The sequence below is a fragment of the Arachis stenosperma genome, chromosome 3 (genome assembly GCF_014773155.1).
Source record: "Arachis stenosperma cultivar V10309 chromosome 3, arast.V10309.gnm1.PFL2, whole genome shotgun sequence".
Taxonomy (NCBI): domain Eukaryota; kingdom Viridiplantae; phylum Streptophyta; class Magnoliopsida; order Fabales; family Fabaceae; genus Arachis; species Arachis stenosperma.
The window spans coordinates 105,929,935-105,935,971 of NC_080379.1; the positions used below are offsets into that span (position 1 = coordinate 105,929,935).

At 35.4% G+C, this 6,037-nt stretch overlaps 1 non-coding gene across 1 annotated transcript; it reads right to left on the minus strand.

The window, feature by feature from the left end:
* Positions 1–4,904: 4,904 nt before the first annotated feature.
* On the minus strand, positions 4,905–5,008 carry LOC130972571 (small nucleolar RNA R71). Its single transcript, XR_009083733.1, has one exon. It is a non-coding gene; the product is annotated as a small nucleolar RNA R71 (small nucleolar RNA).
* Positions 5,009–6,037: the final 1,029 nt, after the last annotated feature.

A 6,037-nucleotide genomic window follows, 5' to 3' on the forward strand; every position in this document is an offset into this window, starting at 1 on the left:
CAGAATTCAATTTAAAAAAATAAATTTTTTTCTTAACATTCATTTTAAAGAGACAAAATTTTTTATGACAATTATAATAAATTTTATTATTATTGATATTAACATGTGTGGAGGGTGATATGTATGAGTTTTGAATTCTCTTTGAACACACGTGATGATCATATGGATATAGTAGCCATGTAGAAACTAATTACTTTTATATTATATTTCAAAACAACCCCATATTTTTCACAATTTCTTAATTTGTTCTGGTCCATTAAGGATCTTAAAATATTTTTCTTACGTTAGAAGTTTCTTTTTTCTCTTCATAAATCATAACTCATAAGCAAGCACAAGCAGGGAAACCAGTTAAGTGCTTACTGTAGAGATGACTGACGAGCGACGGCAAGGAAAACAACGACAAAGTCAGCTATGGCAAGAGTAACTGTGATAAATGAGTGGAGAGGCAAGCACTGAGCAGAGACGACAATGATCTTCGCGAGCAGAAGTAACGACTAACGATGAAACTACGACGCCGGCGACAACGACGGTTTCTGGATGATTGGTCCACGAATCTTGGCGCTACTGGGTTCCTCATTTCTGAGGTTGTATAGTGTAAAGGACGAGCCCTGGGTGTGTAGGTGGGTTGTGGGTTTGAGTTTCTCTCATTTTTGTCATTCTGAAATTAGGAAAATTTTTTTTGGGATCAAAACGACGCTGTTTTGAGGGGGAGTAGCAAACCCGGGGTTTAAAAAATGGTTTGGTTTAGTCAGTTGATGAGCGGATAATTTATACGCTTTTTGGCATTGTTTTTAGATAGTTTTTAGTATAATCTAGCTACTTTTAGGGATATTTTCATTATTTTTTATGCTAAATTCACATTTCTGAACTTTACTATGAGTTTGTGTATTTTTCTGTGATTTCAGGTAATTTCTGGCTGAAATTGAGGGACCTGAGCAAAACTCTGATAAAAGGCTGACAAAGGACTGCTGATGTTGTTGGATTCTGACCTCCCTGCACTCGAAATAAATTTTCTGGAGCTACAGAACTCCAAATGGCGCGCTTTCAATGGCGTTGGAAAGTAGACATCCAGAGCTTTCCAGCAATATATAATAGTTTATACTTTATTAAATATTAGATGACGTAAATTGGCGCTCAACGCCAGTTCCATACTGCATTCTGGAGTCAAACGCCAGAAACACGTCACGAACCAGAGTTGAACGCCAAAAACACGTTACAACTTGGCGTTCAACTCCAAGAGAAGCCTCAGCTCATGTAAAGTTTAAGCTCAGCCCAAGCACACACCAAGTGGGCCCCGAAAGTGGATTTCTTCATCAATTACTTACTTCTGTAAACCCTAGTAGCTAGTCTAGTATAAATAGGACTTTTTACTATTGTATTCGGTGTCATTGACCATTCGGTCTTTTGACCATAGGTCCTTCTCTCTATTTTTGAATTCATGTTACATTTTGAGGGCTGGTCATTCGGCCATGCCTGGACCTTCATCACTTATGTACTTTCAACGGTGGAGTTTCTACACATCATAGATTAAGGTTGTGGAGCTCTGCTGTACCTCAAGTTTTAATGCAATTACTACTATTTTCTATTCAATTTGATTTATTCCTGTTCTAAGATACCATTCGTACTTCAACCTGATGGATGTGATGATCCGTGACACTCATCATCATCCGTCCCTATGACGCGTGCCTGACAACCACTTCCGTTCTACAAGTGAAAGCTAGAGTGTGTATCTCTTGGATTCCTGATGCATGACGCATGGTTGCCCTCGCCTGACAACTGAGCCTTCCATTCCGTGAGATCAGAGTCTTCGTGGTATAAGCTAGAATTGATGGCGGCATTCATGAGAATCCGAAAAGTCTAAACCTTGTCTGTGGTATTCCGAGTAGGATTCTGGGATTGAATGACTGTGACGAGCTTCAAACTCGCGATTGTTGGGTGTGATGACAAACGCAAAAGAATCAAGGGATTCTATTCCAATATGATCGAGAACCGACAGATTATTAGCCGTGCCGTGACAGAGCTTTTGGACCTTTTTCACTGAGAGGATGGGATGTAGCCATTGACAACGGTGATGCCCTACATACATCTTGCCATGGAAAGGAGTAAGAAGGATTGGATGAAGGCAGTAGGAAAGCAGAGATTCAGAAGGAGCACAGCATCTTCATACGCCTATCTGAAATTCCCATCAATGATTTACATAAGTATTTCTATCTTTATTTTCAGTTTATTTATTCTTAATATTCTGAAACTCTCTCACCATTTATTATCTGCCTGACTGAGATTTACAAGATGACCATAGCTTGCTTCATACCAACAATCTCTGTGGGATCGACCCTTACTCACGTCAGGTTTATTACTTGGACGACACAGTACACTTGCTGGTTAGTTGAGCGAAGTTGTGAAATTATGTTTAGACCATGGTATTGAGCACCAAGTTTTTGGGGCCATTACCTGAGACAATCAATTTCGAATAACAATTTAAGTATGAATCACAATTTCGTCCACCAAGTTTTTGGCGCCGTTGCCGGGGATTGTTCGAGTATGGACAACTGACGGTTCATCTTGTTGCTCAGATTAGGTAATTTTCTTTTCAAAAAGTTTTCAAAAATATTTTTTAAAAAATTTATCCCTATTTTTGAAAAAAAAAATTATTTCTCATCTGTTTTCGAAAATTATTCTAAATTTTTAAGAATGAATTCTAGTGTTTCATGAAGCATGTTGAAGCCTGGCTGGCTATAAAGCCATATCCAAATTCTTTTGGATTGAGGCTTCCAACCATCAGCATAGAGGCAAGTTAATTGAAATATCAGCTGTTGTATGACTGATTTATATCCTAAAGCTGGCTCGCTATTAAGCCATGTCCAACTCTTGGATTGGAGCTTTAGGCTAACATTGAAAGATTCCTGGAATTTTTCTTAAAAATCTTGAATTTCTTATTTTCCTTTTCCTATATGTTTTTCGAAAAATATAAAATAAAATACAAAAAAAAATAAAATCATAAAAATCAAAAATATTTTTGTGTTTCTTGTTTGAGTCTTGTGTCATGTTTTAAGTTTGGTATCAATTGCATATTCATATTGTTCTTGCATTTTTCGAAAAATTCATGCATTCATAGTGTTCTTCATGATCTTCAAGTTGTTCTTGGTAAGTCTACTTGTTTGATCTTGATAATTTCTTGTTTTGTGTTCTTTGTTGTTTTTCATATGCATTTGTGCATTCATAGTGTCTAAGCATTGCAAATTTCTAAGTTTGGTATCTTGCATGTTTTCTTTGCATAAAAATTTTTTCAAAAATATGTTCTTGATGTTCATCATGATCTTCAAAGTATTCTTGGTGTTCATCTTGACATTCATAGTGTTCTTACATGCATCATGTATTTTGATTCATAATTTTCATGTTGTGAGTCATTTTTTTTATGTTTTTCTCTCTCATAATTAAAAATTCAAAAATAAAAAATATATCTTTTCCTTTTTTCTCTCAAAATTTCAAAAATTTGGGTTGACTTAGTCAAAAAAATTTTACAATTAGTTGTTTCTTGTAAGTCAAGTCAAATTTTCAAATTTTAAAAATCTTATCTTTTCAAAACTTTTTCAAAAATTAAATCTTTTTCATTTTTCTTATTAATTTACGAAAATTTAAAACTATTTTTCAAAATCTTTTTCTTAATTTTATTTCAAATTTTTGAAACTTAACTAATAATTAATGTGTTTGATTCAAAAATTTGAAGTTTGTTACTTTCTTGTTAAGAAATGTTCAATCTTTAAATTCTAGAATCATATCTTTTAGTTTCTTGTTAATCAAGTAATTAATTTTAATTTTAAAATTAAATCTTTTTCAACCATATCTTTTTAATCATATCTTTTTATCATATCTTTTTCAAAATTTTATCTTTTTCAAAAATTTGATTTTAAAATATCTTTTCTAACTCCTTATCTTCTTATCTTTTCAAAATTAATTTTCAAATCTTTTTCAACTAACTATTTGACTTTTTGTTTGTTTCTTATCTTTTTCAAAACCACCTAACAACTTTCCTTTCTCTAATTTTCGAAAATAACTCCCTCTTTTTCAAAAATTCTTTTTAATTAATTAATTGTTTTAAATTTCAATTTTAATTTTATTCCTTATCTTAATTTTCGAAAGTCACTAACTCCTTTTCAAAATTATTTTCGAAAATTTCTCTCTCTCATCTTATTCTATTTATTTATTTATCTACTAACACTTCTCTTCATCTCAAGAATCTGACACTATCCTCACCCTTGTGTTTGGATTCTCCTTTCTTTATTCCCTTCTTCTTCTACTAACAATAAGGAACCTCTTTACTGTGACATAGAGGATTCCTCTTCTTTTTCTGTTCTCTTCTCTTTCATATGAGCAGGAACAAGGAAAAAGGCATTCTTGTTGAAGCTGATCCAGAACCTGAAAGGACTCTGAAGTGGAAACTAAGAGAAGCTAAATTACAACAATCCAGAGACAACCTTGCTGAAATTTTCGAACAAGAAAAGGAGATGGCAGCCGAACCCAACAACAATAATGTAAGAAGGATGCTTGGTGATTATACTGCACCTACATCCAAGTTTGATGGAAGAAGCATCTCAATTCCTGCCATTGGAGCAAACAATTTTGAGCTGAAACCTCAATTAGTTACTCTAATGCAACAGAACTGCAAGTTTCATGGACTTCCATCAGAAGATCCCTACCAGTTCTTGACTGAGTTCTTGCAGATCTGTGAGACTGTTAAGACTAATGGAGTAGATCCTGAAGTCTACAGGCTCATGCTTTTCCCTTTTGCTGTAAGAGACAGAGCTAGAGCATGGTTGGACTCTCAATCTAAAGATAGCCTGGACTCATGGGATAAGCTGGTCACGGCCTTCTTGGCTAAGTTCTTTCCTCCTCAAAAGCTGAGCAAGCTTAGAGTGGATGTTCAGACCTTTAAACAAAAAGATGGTGAATCCCTCTATGAAGCTTGGGAAAGATACAAGCAGATGACCAAAAGATGTCCTTCTGACATGTTTTCAGAATGGACCATGATAGATATATTCTATTATGGTCTATCTGAGTTCTCTAAGATGTCACTGGACTATTCTGCAGGTGGATCCATTCACCTAAAGAAAACGCCTGCAGAAGCTCAAGAACTTATTGACATGGTTGCAAATAACCAGTTCATGTACACTTCTGAGAGGAATTTCGTGAATAATGGGACGCCTCAAAGGAATGGAGTTCTTGAAATTGATGCTCTGAATGCCATATTGGCTCAGAACAAAATGTTGACTCAGCAAGTCAACACGATTTCTCAAAGTTTGAATGGTTGGCAAAATGCTTCCAACAGTACTAAAGAGGCATCTTCTGAAGAAGAAGCTTATGATCCTGAGAACCCTACAATAGCAGAGGTAAATTATATGGGTGAACCTTATGGAAACACCTATAATTCATCATGGAGAAATCATCCAAATTTCTCATGGAAGGATCATCAAAAGCCTCAACAAGGCTTTAATAATGGTGGAAGAAATAGGCTTAGCAATATCAAGCCTTATCCATCATCTTCTCAGCAACAGACAGAAAATTCTGAACAGAGTACCTCTAACTTAGCAAATTTAATCTCTGATCTGTCTAAAGCCACTTTAAGTTTTATGAGTGAGACAAGGTCTTCCATCAGAAATTTGGAGGCACAAGTGAGACAGCTGAGTAAAAAAATCACTGAAACTCCTCCTAGTACTCTCCCAAGCAATACTGAAGAGAATCCAAAAAGAGAGTGCAAGGCCATTGATATAATCAATATGGCCGAACCTAGAGAGGAAGGAGAGGACGTGAATCCCAATGAGGAAGACCTCATGGGACATCTCTCAAGCAAGAAGGAGTTCCTTATTGAGGACCCAAGGGAATCTGAGGCTCATATAGAGACCATAGAGATCCCATTAAACCTCCTTCTGCCATTCATGAGCTCTGAAGACTATTCTTCCTCTGAAGAGGATGAAGATGTAACTGGAGAGCAAGTTGCTCAATATTTAAGAGCTATCATGAAGCTAAATGCCAAGTTATT